Here is a 23149-nt window from a genome sequence, read left to right as displayed (position 1 = left end):
TTGGGCCCTTATATGTCTAACATGCTTAGGACTAACACAGGAACACCACAAGGATGCGTGCTTAGTCCGCTCCTTTATACTCTTTATACATATGATTGTGTCGCTGCCCACCCTAGAAATAGGGTTGTCAAATTTGCAGATGACACAACCGTGATCGGGCTCATCTCTGATAAGGAGGGTGAAACTGAGTATAGAGATGAGGTGGAGCGGCTGACAGAGTGGTGCAGAGTCAACAACTTGCTCATAAACACAAAGAAAACTAAGGAGCTTGTGGTGGACTTTAGGAGACAGAAGAACGAGGTCCAGCCACTCTTGATTGACGGAATTTGTGTGGAGAGGGTAACAACGTTTAGATTTCTAGGCATTGAGTTACAGGAGGATCTGTCCTGGAGTGTTAATACAAGAGGGCTTGTGAAGAAGGCGCAGCAGAGACTGTATTTTTTGAGAATTTTAAGGAAAAACCATCTTCCACAAAAGCTGCTGCTTGCCTTCTATCACTGTGCCATACAGAGCGTGCTCACGTACGGTTTATGTGTGTGGTACGGAAGCTGTACTTCCCAGGACAGAGCAGGGCTGTGTAGAATTATTAAAACAGCAGAGAGCATTATTGGCTGCTCACTCACCACCTTAGAACAAATTTACACCACCAGGTGCCATAGAAAAGCACTAGATATATCAAGAGATCCAACGCACCCTGGTCACCATTTCTTTCAGCTCCTGCCATCGGGACGGAGATATAGAACAATGCAGGCAAGAACGAGCCGTCTCAGGAACAGTTTCTTCTCTAGAGCAATTTTGGCCTTAAATGGAAAGCCCGGACTTTGAAGTCATCTTATTTTACTTGTTATTTTGTAGTATATTTACTGTTTTTAATTAGCTTTTGTAATTTTGGATTATGCGGAATGCTTTATCTGAGTGGATGTAGCAACCGAGTAATTTCGTTGTTCCCGCAAGGGGACAATGACAATAAAGATATCTCTCTCTCTATACTTCCTTCATAGATCCGTTGTTATTCTTACCTCTACTGATTCTCTTCAAACCCAAAGAAAAATCTGTAATTTACACAACACTTGCCTAATTCACTTACTTTCTTTTTTTATTTGTAAAGAAACAGGAGAGTTGCCTTAAAACTAAGAGCAAGATCAGACTGACACCCACACACCCACACACATGCTTCTTTAGAGGTTAAAGGTCATTTCCAACTGAAAGCAAGGATTAAAAAATACTGAAAGGGTGCACTGCCTTTCTTGGGGTTTAGGAAACAAGCCTAAGAAATAGTTCCACAGGTAATGGCCAACATACGTCTTTAAAGATCAGTCTAAATAACATGAATTTGACCTGGAAGTAACCATGTCAGTGAAGTTTTTGAAGAACTGGGGTAACCTGTTCCCTATGGCTAATGCTTCCTAACAAGATTAAGAGACTCGGTTTTACCATATGTACTTTTCCAAGCTATCTTACAAGATAGCTACAACTAAAATGCACTGCAATAATCTAAACCGAAAGTCAAGGTGGAATAAATTACAGGAATCAAACTGATGTATTAAAGAACAGACAGACCACCAAACAAATCACTTGTGTCTCTGTGCTGGGTAATCTGTAGTCACTCAGTGCAATTATATTTGCTGAAGTTAACAATAAACATACATTAATTTTAAAGGTTTCTCATTGCTTCCTGTGATTTAAATGGAAATGGGAAGGCCACCTAAACTACATTAAATGCAATGCTGTGAATACTCTAGATATCTGCCAGAAATTTCAGTAACCTGTGTCTGATCGTTCCTATGGCCAGCAAATTTATCGCCTATAACTTTTTTAAGGGGTCCGAGTTTGTGAACAATGCTAATCATCTAGGATTAGAAATTAAACAAGGATGATACAATTTACCATGCTATAAGAATTTACAGAGCGCACAGAAGAACTAGAATAAACAATACAACTTTGCATCTGCAGTCCCTAATTTTAACAATAAGCTCTTTGTAATAACTGTTTCATTTTCAGATAACCACAGATACTATTGACTGTGCATTAAAAGCTGTTCACGAAATAAATGTTCTAATTACATCTTTCAACAAATGTGAAGATAAGCAAATCATCAGGCATTACAAAGAAAAGGGGGGGGGATTCTCAGAGTTAGGCAGCTGTTCATAACCATGGTTTGGAACAGTGAATCTTTGTCTTTGTCTTTTAGTAGAGACATTGTACATTATGGTCTTCAATTCTATTAGACAAATACAAGATACAGACAATGACATATATTTTGGCAGTCATTCTGCTATGAAATGCTTAGTCAGACAACCCCCCCCCTCCTACATCCATCCACATGTGTTAACATGCTACAATATTGTCCCTGATAACCCTAGTTTTAAGTGGCAGGCCCATTTTAACATGGAACGTTAAAACTGTACAGTACATGCAAAGTACAGGGTGATTCATAATGACGTATAGTGTTTCCATTTATACTGAATGGAACCTGTATACTTCATTATGAATCACCCTGTACACTATGAGGAGATGTGTTCCTGGATGCACTGTACCATTAGTCTTTCTTAACCATCCACACTGGCTCTGGGTGGTCTCTTCTCAGTCCATATTCTTAGGAGAATTTCTATATGCATGGTTGCTACAACATCAAATTAAAGCTTATATGTGTAAATAGCCTCCAGAGATCAAATGCCAAAGGCACATTCTTCTTCTGAATTTGAAACATAATATTTTTTCAATGGGAGGCAACTTCAATTTTCAGCTGCATGTCATCAGGAGCTGAAGTAATTTAGTTATGAATAGGCTTGTGAGAATCAGCTCTTGCATTAAATGATGAATTGTCTATGAATGAACTTCAGTTCGTAATTGTCAACAGATTCATCCTTAGATAAATTTTGCCATTTCTTTTCCAGAAGGAGAGCTAGAATAAGTGGGATCCCTAGTTACAGATTATGGTGCAATAGCAGAGCACATACTCTGGTCGCATATTAGCTTCCATATATAATACTGTAGTTAAAATAACATTAATAATCAGTATGTTGAAATATAAATAATAATTAGTTAAAAAAAGCGGTCTCAATTATTTTTTATAATATAAATCTGTACTACTATAATTAACCACCATGACTTTCAAGTGAAAAACCACAGGGCAATCCAAGCACAGTACTGCCTGAATATTAAGTTGCAACCACTGACCCTTTTAAAGGTCCTTTTAGTGAATTGTTTTGAAGTGTCTGTCAATGTGGCACTTTGCTACTTAGGCCGCTGTGGATTTTTTTGAATTTTAAAGTGGTTCTGGGTTTCTGTATTGCTGGTTTTTTGCCCTCATGTATTTGTTTATCCCATAGATACTTTAGCCTGCGCATGCTGTATTGTCGTGCTTTATAGACCAAGGTTGCAGCTTAATACAGGCTAAACTAACAGACTTGTTTAACATTTAATAGTGAGGAAAGGGCAGGCACTGTCAGGAGAAGGCAAAAAAGGACAGGAGTTTCTCCTCTTCTACCAACTGAAGGGGAAAGCTAGCCAACATAGCGAAAACCAATGGGTTTTAATTGTAGAATCAGGGCTAGTCCAAACAAGCCACAAGGGTCATTATGCACATGTCATCCCCATTCACATATAAAGCAAAGGTGAGGTGGCTTACTTCTTCCATTCAATGAAGATTTGGCAAAGAGTTACTGATGCATCTTGCCTGCCTCTTGCACTTTACATCCCCCTCCATCCCTTGCCCCAGGTTCTTTTTTTTCTGCCCAATGAAAAAAATACCTCAAGCAACAGGTTGAGGTGAACGATGTAGATGTGGACCACAAGTTAACAGATCAGCCAATAGCCACCTATTTCTTGCTAAGTCAGTCAGTCAGACAGTTGATTTTATTCCAGTTTACAAACTTTCCTTATGGTTAGGTGTATTGAATTTATGTATCGCTTCCCACAAAAAGGGGTCCTGATGCAATTTAAAACAAGAATAAAATCCAATAATAAAAATACCAGTAAATCATCCATATGAAGTCACAAATACAACAGTGCTGGTGGCAGTGTACCTCTCTAATTTCATCATGGTGTCATTTATTTAATACGGTGGGAATGGGGGCTGCTTTATTTTATTTATTTATTAAATTTCAATACCCTTGTCCCCCCACCCCAAAAAAGTGTTTGATCGTTTCACAACTGTTAACTAATTCATTTTTTGGGGTAATTAATATAGGTACCGAAAGATAAAAGTATTTTTTTTAGACTTCTAGTAAAGTTACCGTAACACTTTAAAAAAAATAGTGTTTGGGAAAAAAATAACAGTATACATTTTCTACCAGCCCTAGAGGGGAAGCATGGGAAGCCCCATGCTCTTGCAGCAGCTGAAAGAAAACAACAACAACCGCCAATCATTTCCAGCACTCTGAGCCTAGGGCTTGCCAATCAGAAGGTTGGCAGTTTGAATCCCCGCGATGGGGTGAGCTCCCGTTGCTCAGTCCCTGCTCCTGCCAGCCTAGCAGTTCAAAAGCACGTCAAAGTGCAAGTAGATAAATAGGTACCACTCCGGCAGGAAGGTAAACGGACTTTCTGTGCGCTGATCTGGTTCGCCAGAAGCCACTTAGTCATGCTGGCCACATGACCTGGAAGCTGTACGCCGGCTCCCTTGGCCAGTAAAGCGAGATGAGCACCGCAACCCCAGAGTCATCCGCGACTGGACCATAGCTGTCAAGTTTTCCCTTTTTAAAGGGAAATTCCCTTATGCGAAATAGGCTACCTCATGAGAAAAGGGAAAACTTGACAGCTATGGACTGGACCTAATGGTCAGGGGTCCCTTTACCTTTAATCAACAACCAGTCTATTCCCCATTGTAAGACAAACCTGTCTTAGATCACACACTCTAGCCAAAATTCAGGCGTTTTACAAACCCAAGGTGGGAAAAGGATCCAAAGAGTCCCTATTATTTCAATCCCACTAACCATGAGCGGTAGCCAAACTTCGTTGGTGGTAATTGAGGAGAGTTTAGCCATGAGTTCAGTTGGCATGCGGTGCAGCAGTAAAGGAAACTGGGGAGCAGCAAAGTAGCTATGAGCTTCTGTCTCTGGGAGCCACACATTTACACAGTCCTGGCAAGCCATAGTGTGGCTTACAGTGTCATGCCAACCAGGCCATTATCTCAATCATGAAATAGTAATTGGGTTAGATAAAGTGCAGCAACAGAAATAATAGGTGGGGCACATTCAACAAAGTTATGCTGATGCCCAATCCAACTAGCAGTTGCATACATCAGAGGAAGAGGAACCAGTTTCTTCCTCAGTTGCCAGGCCCATGTTTTTTGATACCAATGGGTACTGAGTTGCTGGAGATTTGCACCCTTGCTCCTCACATGTTTAATAGCTTGCAAAAAAGAAAAAGCACAGAAAAACCATTCTCAGCTAGAGAGAAGACATAACCTGAACTTAATTGGATGACCTCATACTGATTCTGATGAATTGCAAAACAGGAAATAGAACTGTTCACAGATAAGATGACCCATAACAAGTGTGTGTTAACTTATTAAACAGCTGGTTAGATTTTCTACAGCTCACAGTCTGTGTTTAGCTGGGCAAGGTATCTGTAAAATTGCTGGAAAAGCCCCCCTCCCAGCTTTATAAATGATGCATGCAAAGAACAGTTTCCTTACATAATCATAATATTGCATATTTTGTGCCCAAAGCTATTTTCAAAATACAGACAGAAAATGAAATGTGTTCATGATAAGGAATTTCTATGGACAACTCCACAAGTAATAGAAATGTTAGACTACAATGTGAAAGAAAGATACTACTTTAGGATAAATGTTAGCTCCCCTCATTTCCATTTTACAAAAATGAAGGGCAGAAAAAGATCCTTTATCTCCATAGTGCTCATATAACTTGCTAAAACAATAATATTTTTTATTCTGCTAATAGAGTAACATGATCTATGTGACTCCATGTTAAATATATTTAGTTGGTCAGTGGTATTTCTTATGGCTACTTGCCAAGGTTAAGCTGTGTAACTATATCAACCAACATTTGCTAATTCCCCACCCCCATCCCATCCCTTGTACTGAGGGATGAAAATTAATTTTCTAATGTAAGTTCAACAATGTTCAGAGAACTTGGCTATACAGTACACTTAAAAGAAATGATAGATATGTTATATGCACAATTTTCCTGAGTTATCACTTGTATGCAATTTGATAAGCAAACAGTATCATAGCAAACCCTGAACTTTACAAAGATGTGAGACTCTGAAATAAAGCTTTAGAGAAGATCTTTTTTTCTTATCGCTAAACAAATAGATAATGGCTTGTTTTTGGCAGGGATTCTTTAAAGCTAAAGTACTCTCCCCCTTAGGGAGCTGTACTGTCATTTGTTTTTATATTCAACATGAAAACAAATCACATTGTATCTCCTAAGGGTGAAAATGACTTCAGTGTAATTTTCTGCTGCCCCCCTGCACTCTCACCTAGCCATTTTTTAGTAAAACAGACTATGGATACAGAGTTCCTCTCCTCCTCTACCCCCCCTTCTATTGCCACAAAATGTATTCACGAGCTGTACAGTAATTAACAGCTCTTGACTGGAAAACTGCCAACATGTACAATGTGACACTCTCTCTTTGAACACTAACAAAGTGCATAAGTAATTTATGTTGGATTAAATATCCCTAACAGGGACCCTTAAGTAACCCAATCACTTTAAACAGGCTCCACATGTATGCTCCTGTACATGAAAATGTCAGACAGTGATAACCCACTAATAGCACAATTCTAACTAAATTCCAGCCATTAGCATTTTATGTCATCAATCCTCATTAAATGTGGAACAGAGGGGTGGGGGAAAAGAAAGAAAGATACTGATGTTTCCTAGTTTTGCAGCTAACATGGAAGAGAAATGGACAAAATGTAGACAGGTGTTTTCTCCCCTCCCTCCATTTTCCCCTAAAAAGGGGGAGGATTAACATTTTTTTTAAAAAAATGTAGTTGCAATTTTCTGTTAGTACCTTTGTTTGCATTGAAAGAGGGACAACAAAGAGGTAAGGGCTACAAGGACCTTGATGGAATCCAGCCAAGAGTGGAAGAAAAGACGGGTATTTCAGCCATTGTGTTCCTTGCTAAAGCACTGTGCCAACTCATCTTCCAACCCGTTATATGAAATTTAATTTAACCTGCTATGCAATTAATTCAGATGTTCAGCCTATTTTTCTCATGGCAGAATCCCTCACACAATGCCTTATTTAAATATTAATCAGTCTTCTTTCAATTAGGACTAATTTGCTTCACAGGGTTTCTCTCATCTTCTGATTGCAGGAAAATGGAGGTAACTTGCAACGTTTGAGGATAATTAACATGGTATTTTTATAATACTGATACATCAAACGGGACCTTAATGAACCCCGCTGATTCCATTTAGTAAAGCATGCCTCAAAGTTATAATCAAGAGGAAAGCCACTGCCATCTGCTTAAATTGTTGCTCCTTTAGTATTTTAAACACAGAATAGTTATTTCTCTAAATTGTCTATTGTAGGGGTCTTGCAAAGTCATTTTGTCATGCAAACTAATTGTACAGCATTTTAATTTGAACCTTTTATAACACATTTACAAACAGTGACATTCTACATTGCAGAGACCCTCCTTAATTAAACACTGACAACTGTGGCTATGTATAATGTCTGTTAATGTTCATTTTAAAAACATGCTGTGCAGTTGTTGCAAAGGCAATACAGGGAAATGTTCCTCCATTCTAATGAACATAATATTTCATGTTACAACTGTATAGTGCTTGGAGGATGCAATTTTAATAACATCTACTTCCAGCCTCTGCAAAACTGAAGAACAGGGCATATGTTGTCCCTTTGTTAGTTGCTAAGAGTTAACATTACACATGACCAGTTGCTCACTAAATGTTCCATCTGCTATGAAGGAGGTCAAAGTTTGCCATTCTAGTGTTTAGAATCAATCCAGTGTTTCTAGGTAACCTATAGTTAAAATCCATGCGACCAAAGATAGCAGGCCCTGCCTCCATCCCAAAGGGGGGGGGATTTAGGATGAAGAAACTTGCATAAAGCATACCACTGGAAATTCTTTTTTTAAAAAAACCACTGGAAATTCTACAAACATCTGTAGATAATTCCAGAAAAAAATTATAGGCAATTTCAGCTTAGATAGATAGATATAGTATATATACAGTAACATAATTATGGATCTAGTTTATGGTAGAAATTATTCAATCATATTATTCTGCTACCTCGCTGAAATGAGTACTCAGGTTATTAATGTGAAGCTATGGAAACAAAAACATGTCAAAAAAGCCTGCATAAAAGAATAATGTAGTATGGTTTAAATAAAGGGAAATAAACTTTTTCATCATGTACTACGCAAGTTCCTGGAGCATAATCTTTCAAACAGATAAAAGACTAATATGGCTGTAGGGATGACTTGGTTTCTCAGCTTTCCACTGGAGGGATATATGGCTATGGGCAGCAGATGGCACACCTGGTAAAGGATATATTCCAACAATCTTGCTAATGTAAAATGGTCCAAAGGGGATAATTTCAGTCAATTTAAGTCAAATAGTATGTAAATGCACAACAGATACCCGCTGGATTGGGAAATAACTGATGGCAAGAGTAGCACAAGTTCAGTCTATCAAGTGAACTGCACTTATGTGAATAATGTAACATGTGAACTCAGCAGCTGTGACTCTTAGCGCATTGGCCTCAAATATCTAGAGGCAAATTGAAACAAGGATGGGTAGGTGCCTTGTATAAATAATTTAATCAAAATCATTCCTTTAAAAACATACCAGTTCTCAAAAGCCTAGCAAAAGCCTCCATTTTCTGCACTGTACCTTAAATATGAGGAACCTGCTATCATTCTGTTTGTATGGAGACAAAACTGAAGATTCCTCAATTTCTGGTCAATTGAGCCAAGCCTGGACACCTGCCAAGGTCCCAAGGGACTTGAGGATCCCCTCACTGGCACAACTCCTGCCAGACCCCAGGATGCTTTTAAGGGGCAGGTGCTGGTGCTGGTTTTAAATGGAAGTGAAGTGAAGTGAAGTGAAGCTCCTATCTGTGGTGGCCTCCCACAATGCTGAGTTACCCAAAATGTGAAGATCTAGCCCATACATCTATGAAATTTATTGGTTTCATAGATCTATAGTCTGGCTAAGGGCTCATCATCAGCTCATCATGTCATGTCCCACCCCCCAAGGTCTGGTGCAGACCCTGATTCAAGCACAAAAGTTTTGCCACCTATGATAATAATGGATGGGAAACGATTATTTGTAAGTCATTCTACATATTAAAATAATAGCTTGTTTGGAACCAAGAGATCCAGTTCAACTTCCAAAGCTGATATAATAACTTAATGAACACAGTTACAGAATTAATTATTGTAATGGAGCCAGGATAAGTGAGAAAGCAGCATCACCACCTATTTCACAGTGTAATTTTTCCCCCTTCCAGTAGCACCTTGTTGTTTAGTCGTTTAGTCGTGTCCGACTCTTCGTGACCCCATGGACCATAGCACGCCAGGCACTCCTGTCTTCCACTGCCTTCCACTGCCTCCTGCAGTTTGGTCAAACTCCTGTTCGTAGCTTCAGGAACACTGTCCAGCCATCTCGTCCTCTGCCGTCCCCTTCTCCTTGTACCCTCCATCTTTCCCAACATCAGGGTCTTTTCCAGGGAGTCTTCTCTTCTCATGAGGTGGCCAAAGTATTGGAGCCTCAGCTTCAGAATCTGTCCTTCCAGTGAGCACTCGGGGCTGATTTCCTTCAGAATGGATAAGTTTGATCTTCTTGCAGTCCATGGGACTCTCAAGAGTCTCCTCCAGCACCATAATTCAAAAGCATCCATTCTTCGGCGATCAGCCTTCTTTATAGTCCAGCTTTCACTAGCACCTTAGAGACCAACTAAGTTTGTCATTGATATGAGCTTTTGTGTGCATGCACACTTCTTCAGTTGGTCTCTAAGGTGCTACTGGAAGGAATTTTTTTATTTTGTTTCGACTACGTCAGACCAACATGGCTACATATTTCACAGTATGGTTGATTATTAGTATATTTATATTTAATATATTTATTTAAACTATCATTGAAAACCAATTAAACATTGATAGAATTAAAACGATATACATATATAACATCTATTAAAATCATACAAATAATTACAATAAGATGTTAATGATTTCATGTCTTGGGGTGTTATTTATTGCCTAATCCTCTGCATGCCAAATAAATAAGCTTTCTTCACAAGCCAATGAAATAAGCTAAGCATAGGAAGAGGCAGGTTGCATTAGCAGGCAAGGCTAAGGGTTAAACTGCCCATTATTTTGGAATATTCCAAGGCCTCTTTATTGTGACCAACCAAGTACCATAAAATACTGAATCCAACAGAACTTTTCATCAAGTTGGATGTTAGACAGAGCAGAGGTTGAGGGGGAAAGCTGGCTTGTTCCTGAAGAAATAACGTCTGCACTGATCAAAAATGCATTTTTGTTATATAGTATTACAAAGGGGCATGGCTAAGGGTACCTGGCTATGGGGTGGTCAGGAAGAATCCCTGTACTTCAGAATTTGCCACTACACCACAAGCTTGTACAAAGCCCAAGCAAGAAATTGCAGTTATGGATGGAGTGTACCTTTCTATCGTCTTTGTTTAGTCATAAACACACATGATATATATGTTATGCTCTCATCCTTAAACTCCTTCTGCCCTACAAATATTTTTCTGTGTAATATTTTTTTGCTGAACCACAGTACTTAACTTTTAATGTCCTAAAGAGCACTCTCAATGTATCATTATTCATGAACTTGCATAACTTACATTTATGAGCACCTAGTGAAAGGAGGTAGACATGGTAAATTGTGTGTTTCAGTTTCTGGCTTTAGGCATTGTAAGAAACATGCTTTAATTGTGATGGAGAAGCATACCCACCCGCAAGGCACCAGAAAACAAAACAAATAAAAAACACCACCCTAATAATGTTATAAGCAGCTCATCAAAATGGTCATCACAGCCACCAATCATGTGTGAAGGAAAACAATTCTGCAGAAACTGTGAATAATTAACACATTTTGAAATAAGCAGCTTATGCCAATCACTCACATTTGGCAGCCAAGAAGTGTAGCTTATGTTTGATAGCTGCAACATTTGCCTTCCAATAAACCTGCCCCATTTCAACAGTACATGTAACCAATATTTGGGGAACAGAAAAAAAATGTTTCCAATCTTCATCGTGCCCTCCCCATCTATAGCAAAAAAAAATCTTACATGGTCATTGGCCGTTTAAATGAACAGAAGGGCAGGATTTCCTATGTACAGTACCTTGAGCACTGTGAGAAAGAAAGAACGCTGGCATACAAAGCTATTTCAGTATGTATGTAGATAACAATAGTTCTCCATTTTAAAGAGAGACACAAGTCTACTGGTAGGAATGATTCTGAAACGGACATTATCAGTTAACACCAATTTGAAAGATCAGGCCATGAAGCTATTTTTCGTAAGTGTAATGAGGCAGAGAAAAACAAGATAATGCCCAGTGAAATAAAATGGAGAAATGGTATAAACAATTAAGAGGAAGGGTTGGAGTGTTAAAACTGCAAATTTTAAAACTGTGTGTATATTACACTTGTGGGAGGCAAGGCAAACACACATTATCAAAATACTATTCTTTATCTTCTCTGGGTAGCTGACCTACTGATGACCCTTGGGAAGTTCTAAAGCTCTTTTGTTAAGGTGGGAATACATTCTATTTGTTGAAAATTCTTTTTGTTCCTTTATACTCTGGGTTGTTTTACTGTTTCTTTTGACTCACTAAATATATACACACATCTTGTGCAACATTACAGCAATTTATTGTGAAATAAACATAGTGTAAACCAAGGGCATGTCTTAATAGTTAGGCATTTCCAAAAAATATAGTATGCATGGGATGAAATTATTATTACTTTACTTTAGTTCTGTAACTACATTTTTAGAACTTTAATTTTTTTAAAAAAGTTGAAAATGTGATATTCAAAAGAATGTGTAAATGATTCTGCTTAACCTCACAGTATTTAAAAGACCTCACAGTATTTGGCAAATCCACACCGTGATCAACACCCGCCTGGAAACCAATGTACCCACTGTAGAAGGACGTGTGGATCCAGAATTGGCCTCCACAGTCACTTATGGACCCATTGTTAAAACCATGTTTATGGAAGACAATCTTACTCGGATACGAGTGATCACGAAAGAAGAAGAGAAGAATATTTAAAAGAATGTATAAATGATTCCGCTTAACCCCACAATGGGGCAAAAAACCACAATGAATTTTCCCTAACACCTTCCAACCTGGCCAGTACAAGCTCTGGATGTTGTGGTGGATCCAACACTCTGTAACACACCACTAATTCCAGTTGTGTATTTGGACTACTTCACCCCCCAAACAGGCCCACAATCTATGGTCAATACGAACAAGACAAGCCTGTTTCTCTGAAAAGTGGGCAAATTAAATGTTATAGCAAGACCACTCTTTCACCCCAGCTATACCACTGTATCTCTGACCCCAGCCATCAGCTAAGACCTATGTTTCCCCCAGTGAAAGTCTCCCAGTCATCCATGTGTAATTATGATACTTATGGGAGTAACATGGTCTGATTCATCATAATTTGCTAGGTTTCTAGGTAACACCTATACAGGCACCTCTTCAACCAGACCTTTGGCTGCTTAACATCTTATTTATACCCCTTTAAAAATCTGTTAGGAGGAGAAGGAAGAGTGGGAGAAGGGAGGCTTGGCAGACTTCACCACAAAACAAAAGGCATGCCTAAATCTTCACGGGTCCAATAACTTAAATCTTTGAAACAGATACTGACTTCAAGGTCAGAAAAATAGATGGACTATGGCAGACCTGAGAGTGAACTATTGGAACCGCATTTGTCTTTTTTCCTAATAGCAAGAGCCTGAGCCAAAGGTTCCAATGACATTCAGCGCCTTAAACTCTTGATTCTCAGAAGTCAATGGCAATCCCAAAGAGCCTCCCTGTCATGTTCAACTGGGCTTTCATCTTTGACAGAGACTCCTCTGCCCAACCACACTGCATCCTGGGATGTTAACATTAGAACCTGATAGGAAATACTGTGTTCCTCACAAAATAAGACACCGTCTTATATTTATTTTTCCTCCAAAAAACACACCACAGTTTATTTTCAGGGGATGTCTTTTTTGTGTTAAGCTTTTTTATTTTTTACCGGTATTAGCTTTCAGAGAGTTTTGCTGGGTCCCTTCACACATGATTGGTGGCTGTGATGACCATTTTGATGAGCTGCTTATAACATTATTAGGGTGGTTTTTTTAAATTTGTTTTGCTTTCTGGTGCCTTGCGGGTGGGTATGCTTCTCCATCACAATTAAAGCATGTCTCTTACAATGCCTAAAGCCAGCGTGCACAGCACCGAGCCCCGACTGAGCGGGACCCGGCAAAGACAGCACCACGCACCACGGCGAGTCCCGACCCAGCAGGACCCAGGAGAGACAGCAGCGCTCAGTCGGGATTCGGCGAGGCGCGCGCTGCAGAAGCGCCATGCAGACCTGCTCCCACCACTAACAATACCCCAGTACGTCTTATTTTTGGGGTATGTCTTATATTTTATTGCCTCCAGAAAATCGTGCCATGGCTTATGTTATAGGCACGGTATTTGACAAGAAGATGACAAGAAACACGGTATTTGACAAGAAGATGCCCTGAACATAGAAACACATATTTCACCATAGAATGGATCGTGTAGCAGGATTTGAACAAAAAACATGGTGGATTGTTAACATAGGTATAATGAAAAGTTAATAAACTGCCATTGTCAGGACTTTCATATTTTAGCAAAGGTTCATAATTATTAATATTTTGTTTACTTATTATTTATTAAATTTGTATTTCTACATAGATCTCAGGGCGAATCACAGCATAATCAAATCAGAACACTGAAATGCTGTATGTATTTAATACTGTAATATATGTGTTTATCTCCATATTTTTTCACACAGAAAACCTACTTTTATAAACCATGGATCCTCAGCACAATCTCAGAACGTTTATGCTCTTAAACAGATTTTAATCAACATTTATATGGATTGGAATTCAATAACACTGACCACAAATCTGCAAAAAGATTTGCCATTTTTCATAAGTGACGGCAGTTATTCAAAAAATCCCAGCTGTTAGGAAACATGTTGCCCAAAAAGGAAAGCAAAATGATTTTATACATTTACACACAGGGAGAGTATGATGTTAAATTGTTCTTAGCAACTGTTACTCTAGCTATGCCATGAGATTATGGAGAATCAATGGTAATTACCGGTAAGTAGCTGATCAATGACAGTAACTTGTTAAAGTGTAAAAGTCTAAAAATGCTAATCCAGTTCCTAAGTAAGATGGGAAAAAATCCAACATGTTTACTAAAACCTGTAAACCTTTCTAGATAAATGTTTTAAAGGGTATTTGCATTTGTAATACATAATAGATATGCTAAGAAATATATGGTAAGAAATATAAAAGGTATTTTTAGATGAGTCCTTCTACAAGATGTGCCCTACTACATCTACATTCGTAGGGAAAGAAAATTACTTTATCTTGAGTAAAGTAAGTGAACAGAAACAGATTTAGAGCCAGGCAATTCTAGAATTAACTGCAAGTAACAGCAGAACAGAGCTCACCTGGGAACCAGGTACCATAATCTACAAATTACTTTAGATATCAATCACTTCTGTAGTGTTTCAACAGTAGCCTGAAACAGTTTAGGAAAAACTCTACTGCATCTCAAGATGAAATTGAAAAGTATCTCTTACACATTTCCTCAATATTTTCTTTGTCTGTTGCCAAATAATTCCTGAATGTATTTTAGCTTCATAATATTTCCTGCAGATCTTTTCCATGCTTCTTTTGTACCCTTCCCAGAAATAAGGAAAGGTAATACAGGAAGTTTTTATTTATTTATTAAATAAAAGAAAAGAAATTTAATACATTTTTTTAAAAAAAATAATTTACACTTACCTACATATTTGAGAGGCCCATTTAACATCTACAGAGGACTTCTTGGTAGTGCCCGTATTGTTGTTGCGCTATTACATACCTTAACAACACAATGACTATTCAAAAAGTAGGTACAGGATTGCAGTCTAAAGGTTGGTATGAAAAGTGCTTGTAACTTATCTTGATCTTCAAATATTTTAAGCAAACTACCTTGGTGCCCGGTTTCATTGCTTTGGTCACAACATACTAATAGATTCAGAAGAACCAAACATGCAACTCACAGTCATAGTGGATTGTCTGTGTTGGGAATACAGCCAAGGTAACCAGAAAACAGAAGCACAACACTTCAACATTTTTATTTTTAAAAAATGTTTTCCCCTGGATTCCAAATGCACATGTGTGAAAACAACAAGGTGGATCCTCTTAACAGAGGGGCCATGTTGTGCTCGGCCCCAGAACGTCATTCCCCAACTGGCCTGGGGACGGGGCTGGCCCGCCCTCAGCCGGTGGAGTCATATTTGCTAATGGCTTTAGCCAATAGGCAGTGTGGCAAGGCCTGGGGGTTGGGGGTTAAAATACATGGCAGCGCGACGTGGGGATCTTCTCTTGATTCGAACTACCAAACACCCACCAGCCCACCCATTATTTAGGAATTCTTTGGCCTTGCTTTGGACTTCGGTTGGTCATCTGTTTTGGAACAGGCGCGGGTAGGAATTTTGTCCATTCTGGCAGATTGGCTGTAGCCACTTGGTTTTTGCCTACTCCTTAGCAATCGTCACAACTTTGTAAGGTTTGGCGGTTAGGCATTGGTCAAAAAGAATCTGCAGGGATGGGAGGTCCGGCCATCGCCTGCCCCTCCAATTTTAGAAGGTATTCTGTTAAAGGAATCCGGGTTCTGGGTTGTCCGAAACCCGACAGAGGGTTGAGGGCCATATCAGAACCTGGGAACCCCAGGGGTGCTGCCCAGTCAATACACCTTGATGGAGCTCCCTCTGTTGGATGTTTACCTTTTCTGGCTCCCTGCTTTGGGTCAGGGGCCAGATAGAGCTTAATACCAATGCCTAAGCCAATACCAGTCACACTTGGTGTATTTTAATAAAGTTGTGGCCAAAATTATGCCCAAAAACATTTAAATTTAATTCTTTGTCACTTTGTGTTTTTTTTTATATTGGGGAGGGTGTTTGGGGGCTCTAAGCACAATATAGGCTGCACTGTTTAAAACCTGTTGCTAACATTAACCTGTACAGCTACATACACTTACACAATATAATCTGGTTTTAGTCACTTCTCAATGTGCTACATTAATAAGAGCAGTGTTTGCAAATCATCTTTTATTACAGTTAATTTATGGGGAGTAAAGGATCACTTGGCATTCATTTGCACCCATTCTTAAGAAACCCTTCATGCTGCTGTACTGTCTAAGAAATGTAACTGTCCTTCACTGCCAACGAAAAACATAATCCGTTAACCATTCTGGAAAGTATGTTCAATAGTAGTATGGCTTATTATGTTCAATATCATTATTATTTATTAAACTTGTTACACAATCTTTTAAGGATTGTGTATCTCAGGCTACTTTACAGGAGAATCATTGCATCAAACAACTAGTTTGCTTGTATGTTATGGAGGACAGGAAGTAATCTGTGGGTGGAATGGTAAAAGGAACATGACCATGTATGTAGATGGATTAACTTTTAAAGTCAGTATTCACGGCTGAACAACTTTCGGCTGAGAATAAGGTGGACAAGAGCCCAGTTTAACAGATAATATGAACAGTATCTAATAGTGTAGCAACTGTAGCATCTTATTTATCTTGATCAAAAACCTCTCTAGCTCAGCTGCATAAATGTCAGAAAGTGCTCTGGTTGTGAACAGTACTGCCAGAACACTTAAAGCACAAAACATAGAATTGTAGAGTTGGAAGGGACCCCAAAGCTCATCTAGTTCAACCCCCCCCCTGCAATGCAGGAATCTCAACTAAAGCATCCATGGCAGACAGCCATTCAACCTCCACTTAAAAACTTCCAAGGAAGGATTGCTACCACCAGGGAGTTTGTTCCACTGTCAAATAGCTCTTACTGTCAGAAAATTCATTCCGATGTTTAGTTGGTATTTCCTTTATTGTAACTTGAAACCATTGGTTCGGGTCCTACCCTCCAAAGCCAGAGAGAACAAGCTTGCTCCCTCTTCCACGTGACAACCCTTGAGATATTGGAATGGCTATCACATATCTTCTCAGTCTCGTTTTTCTAGGCAAAACATACCCAGCTCCTTCAACTGTTCTTCATAATGCTTGGTTTCCGGACCCTTGATCATCTTGGTTGCCCTCCTTTCCATATGTTCCAAATTGTCAACATCCTTTTTAAATTGTGGTGCCCAGAATTGGACAGAGACTTCCAGGTGTGGTCTGACCAAGGCAGAATAGAGTGCTACTATTACTTCCCTTGGATGCTATACTTCTGTTGATGCAAGCCTAGAATAGCATTAGCCATTTTTGCTGCTGCATCGTAGATCAGGACCTAGACTGTATAGTCAGTCCTTTAAAAAGCATAGAAAGCTTGGCCTTTAAATAAATTTGTATAGAGTAAATTTTCAAATATTTACTCATTACACTTACATTTCCTTTTTTTTTCCGACCTCAGAAACGATGCAAACCACTGTTTGATCAAAGAGCTGGGGCTTCTGTGTTTCCTTTGTCCTTTAAATAACCTAAAGCCCTTCATGGCTTTATTATTCAAGCAAGCCATAATTTGCCATTACTTCTTAATCAGCACACTTATCTTCATGCTTGCCCTCCAAACTATGATTTCTAGTTTTGGTTTGAAAGGCAACTGTAAACCATAATCTGCTGATTTAGATATAACAATAAGCCATGCTTTGCCCAAACAGCAGATCAGAGGTGAAATCAGACCTCATGGAGGGAGGGGAAAGAGTGGAATGAAGCATAAAAGTTAGAAGTCTGATCCAGCCCAGAAACTATGACAAGCTCTGAAGGAATATTCTTCATTCAAGAGATTGGACAAAACTGTTGGAAATGGAAATACTAGATGTACTGTATAGTGTTATTGCTTGATTTAATATTACCTCATCCCTTAGTCAGTGTGTTTACAACTTACCATGTAAAAATTAAATAACAAAATGCTCAAATATGATGATGATGATGATGATTAAAGTGGACTTACATTTCTGGTGCACAGAACTGGAACACCTTGTTATAGTTCAACACACAGCCTTGTTTCATTCTACTCCCTTTAGAAAATCAACCACAGAGATTTTTGAAAGCCACTGACTAGAGCCCTGCAAACACTGCTGATGCCACCTTGTTCCCAGGTGTAAATGTGGATCCATTCACTCATCTCTACCTGCCTGTGGGATTTCTGCCTGGATGCTTCATTGTCCTCTAAAACTCACCATGTACAAAGACTGAGCTTCTCATCTTTCCTCCCAAGCCCGGCATCCTGCTTTCCTCACTCCTCTCCATAGCTATTGATAATAGCAGGACACCATGGATTAGCAAACATGAAGAAGATTTGACTCCTTTCTCTCCTTTGCTCCCCACATTCAGAATGTTGCCAAGTCACATCACTTCTGACCCTTACGATCTCTTGTTCCCATCTGTTCTATACCATAAAAGGTAAAGGTAAATGACCCCTGGATGGTTAAGTCCAGTCAAATGTGACTATGGGGTGTTCCACACAATAGTTACCTCTGGCCTTTCCAATTGTAAGCTTTTCCTGCCTGGTGTTCCAGTATCTCCACCCACAGCTGTCCAATACTCTGCTGCCTAAACTGTTCACTTCTCTCATCCTTCTAATCATGCAGGACACCTCACATGAGGAGAGGGGTAACTGAACATTGGGGAGGAGTAGAGAATATGCCTTACATGCAGAAACCCCCAGGTTCAATTGCTAGCATCTCCGCAGGCTTGGGGAGACCCCTGCCTGAAAGTGTAGATAATACTGAGCTACCGGTAGATAGACTAATGGTCTGACCCAGAATAAGGCAGCTTCTTATGTTCTATGTTCTTACCTCCTTAAATCCATGTTCATTTCCATATACTACATAAGCTTATTGTGTTTATCTTAAAAGCTTGCCATAGCTTTGTCCTCTTTTATCTCTCTGCTCTCATATCCCAATACTGTACATCTTTGCTCATGAACTCTGCTCCACCAGCCCTTTTATTTGCTGCTGTCAAAAGCTCTCCTTCTCCCTCCAACTTTTCTCCCACCCTGCCTCTTCTGTTTGAAACCCCCTCACTTATGTGATTCTACCTCCTTTGCTTCTTTCAAACCCTTTCTCAAAACTCATATTTGATATGAAGCCTTCCACACAAGCTGTACATCTCCACGTACTATTGTAAATAAGCTTAAGTGTGTAATTGAAACTAATATTATTGTTGTTTTTATTTATCCTCTGAACTTGCGCTTGACTATGGTTTGTTCTTGATATATGCTTTGAAATAATATATGTTTGGGCTTTTAATAAACTTGACGATAAAAATAGCTAAGCATGAAGTTTCAAGCTTTAAAGACCTACAATTATTGGATGTTATGATGCTACTTTCTGACATAGTGCTTATTTACCGTATAGAAGCAAAACTATAAGCTTAGTTGATGGAATTATACACATTTCAGGCATAACTTTGGATGATTACACACAGCAGTAGAACACATCAATTTTTAAATTTTTAAAATCAATTTTAATTTATTGAGTGAATGTATGTATTAAGTAATACAAAGTCTTTAAATGTTTTAAGGCCAAATAACAATAATTTAAGTAAAGTAAGATATATTCTATGATAATTCCTAAAGGCTAAAAAGATCTCCCCATTATAGATCAGATCTGATGTTCTTTGAACATTGCTTTTCATATGATCAGTTGAACACAGAAGTTAACATAGTTTTCTCAGTTTCCACATGGTTCCCCCCCCCCCAAATCGTTACATGTTACCAACACACAACTAGATCTTATGAAGGATACAACTATATCCTTGCTTCCCAGGTAACCTGCACTGTGCACTGTGGAAGTGAAGAGACTTGGGTGGAAATAACAAAGGAACTGAAAGAACTGTGGAAATGGCTGCCCACTTTCTTTAAGCAGCAACCTGAACATGCTCTAACATGTGTGCACATGCACATGTGTGCATTTATGTGTGTGTTCATGTGTGTACATGGCCACATACACGCATGCATTTGGGGGCTAAAAATGTTTTATGCAATATTGGTTTGTTTCCTAAATAATGCCACCTAAATAACGCACAAAGCCATTCTACCATGGTGCGATAAAAACAGATTGATATTTTGATGAAAATGGAAGGTTCTGAAATGTTGTCCAAACATTAAACATTATCTGCTTCAAATATTGCACTTAAGAGTATAAGCCAGAAGGAAGTGATTGACATTTATACGAGCCTTTTGTGCAGATGCCTTCATTATGTACCTTTTTTTTGACAGTAATAGCATTTTATTATACTCTACAGCGCCTTAACATACTCTTACAGGCATTTAAAAACCCCGTTGAGCAAAAGGAAAATTAACTCTCTTTATTCAGAGGGATTTCAAACCCTGTTAGTTTAGTATAGTAGGTTTTTTGTTTTGTTTTTACAATTCTTTGTATATATAAAAGTTGAAAGGAAGTATTCTGATGTTAATTTGGATCAACCTCACAAACATATGAATCCAGGTCTCTAAAAGGAGGCCCACTTGAAGGAGTTTTAAAGCTGAACAACAAAAAAAAGAGCCCCGGGGCTCTACAACTCACATTTAACCTACTTTCTTCAAAAAGGAACTGCTTTGGTTAAGAATAAACTTCCACAAGCTCAGGTTCAAACCAAACATGCCAACATATTAGTAAGGAAATTAAAGAGCAAATAGTAAGCCCTTTCATACCTTTAATAACACAGCATTTTAAACTGTGACAAGAAATAAACTGCATTCTCAGAAACATTTTCGTAAGAGAGGAAAAGAAAATCACAGCAGTTTGAAACACAAAATGAGAACATAGTTTATTTGTTATATTTCCATTCTGCTCTCATTTGAAGGAATTCAGGATATGATTCTGGCTATAAGAAATGTCTTCTATGTAATGAGCCAAAAGAAACCTGGTCAATTAACTTTTTATGTACATGGGAAGATTGGCGGGCGGGGGGGGGGGAGGTCACATGTCAATAGAGTCAACATGCATCACTGGTATAGTGCAATTATCCTCGCTTTTGTCTATCTGTTGTACTTCCAAAACAATATTATTAAGCAGCTATGACAAAAGAGTATGCTTAATCAACAATACAAGTAAATACAGATTAGGGGTCATGATTCAGAAGCACAGCATCACATTCACAATCATAGTAGTACTTCTTAGACCCAGTTCACACAAGCAGCCCCTTGACTAGAAGATTGCCTTAAACAAAACCACATGAGCCCAGCTCCACACACAGTTAACTCTAAGCAACATTTATCCAACAGGGACATCCTTATAAAAATCCCTATTCTCATACCAAGGACTCCATCAGACATTGCTGAAGACTCTAGTTCAATTATTCTCACACCAGTGATGGTCAAAGATGGACATTCAGGTAGTCCGCAAAGGTTGAGGATTCCTATATTGGGCCTACATTTCATTTCTTTGTTCCTGACAACAGTTTCATGGTCATTCTGACCAGGACAGGATTTTATCAAGTAGGTTAATAATTAACCAGAGCTGATGATGATGATGATGATGATGATGATGATAATAATAATAATAATACAGTACTAGTGCAATCTACAAATTCTTCCCTAAAATGTTGTAAGCAAAGGGAGTCCTCCTCACTACCAGAGAGATTGATTCCAGCTTCAGACTGACACATTCTGATACAAAAGAGTGATTTAAATATTTTGCCCTATAATTGTGTGCTTTAATTGTTCTGATGGCTGCTCACCCCACTTTGGACCCAACCCAATTAATTAGATTCAACTTTCATTCTAGGGTTTTTTTAAAAAAATTAAAAAACCAAAACATATCCCTAGTTAAAATTCTTTGTTTGTAAAAATAAACCCCATAATAGATACAAAACTAAATTTTAAAATGCTCAGTTTACCAAAAAAAAGGAAAGAAAAGAAAAATAATATTTTCCCCTCCCACAATAGAGGCAATTCTCTCTGTAATAAGATCATGCTCCAAGTTACTTTTACATGTAAACACAGGCGGAAATCATTATTTCACAACTTTTACACTGCCATCTCCTTTTTTTAAAGCATCTTCTGTACAACAGTAATGTTACTCTAAAAATAATAGTCATTAAATCATCTGAGGAATAAGAGTAGTATTAGAACAGCACTCTTAAACCATAGCACCTATAGAGCTAAGTGCATCAGTTCAGCACCACATTTTTAAAGCCCTCAAATCCAATTAAATTTGTGTTCCTAAAACACAACAATGGTATGCATATCTGTACCATATATTCAGAAAGCAGCCAACAGGAGTGTGCCCTATTTAAACAGGGTTTATAGCTCCCCTGTACATGACACTTTCCCCCCACCCCTAGGAGGTTGATACACTATTGTCTTCCATTTACCTGGCTAAATAACACTACTTTACCTTCATGATTCAGGTCTAAGAATCTTTAAAGTTTTGTGCCTTACCAAGGCAAGGCCCACACTATTTCACTACTCTTTCTTCTCTGCTCAAGAGTTTGCATCCTTATTCCACAATAAAAATGAAACTATCCACTTTGATTTTCCCCCTTCTCTCTTTTTCCTGACCCTTTTCTTCTCCTTTAGCTTTCCTCCCACTTACATACCCTCAACCCTCCTCCTGCCATCTCATTCAGTGATGTCCTTGTGTAATCCCTTACATGCTCCCTTGACCCTGTCTGCTCCCAACTCCCTGTCACTATCTCCCATGGCAGTATCCCTCCTCTCTATGAACTTTTTTGGGGAGTAGTTTAAAACTTTGTGATTCTCCACGCTCCCCCTAAAAACAGTTACTGAAATCTGAATTTGTAGTGCTTGCTCTTGACCTCACTCTTTTGTCACAGATTTCCATTTTAAAATTTTCTGTTCTGTTTCAGGGTCACAGGAAACCACCTCTCAAGTCGTAAAATTGGACCATCTACCGTGTTTCCCCTATTTTAAGACGTAGTCATTTTATAAGACGTAGCAGGATTTTTACACTTTTGCGG

The 23149-nt window shown here is 38.7% G+C and overlaps 1 protein-coding gene across 3 annotated transcripts in view; it reads right to left on the bottom strand.

Annotated features, from left to right (window-relative positions):
• Positions 1-23149, bottom strand: part of TOX (thymocyte selection associated high mobility group box) — a 201965-nt gene that overhangs the window by 145029 nt on the left and 33787 nt on the right. The window lies entirely within an intron of this gene.

Source organism: Zootoca vivipara, chromosome 8, assembly GCF_963506605.1.
Source record: "Zootoca vivipara chromosome 8, rZooViv1.1, whole genome shotgun sequence".
NCBI classification, from domain to species: domain Eukaryota; kingdom Metazoa; phylum Chordata; class Lepidosauria; order Squamata; family Lacertidae; genus Zootoca; species Zootoca vivipara.
Note: the sequence above shows the minus strand (reverse complement) of the source record. Positions and strands in the feature narration are given on the sequence as shown.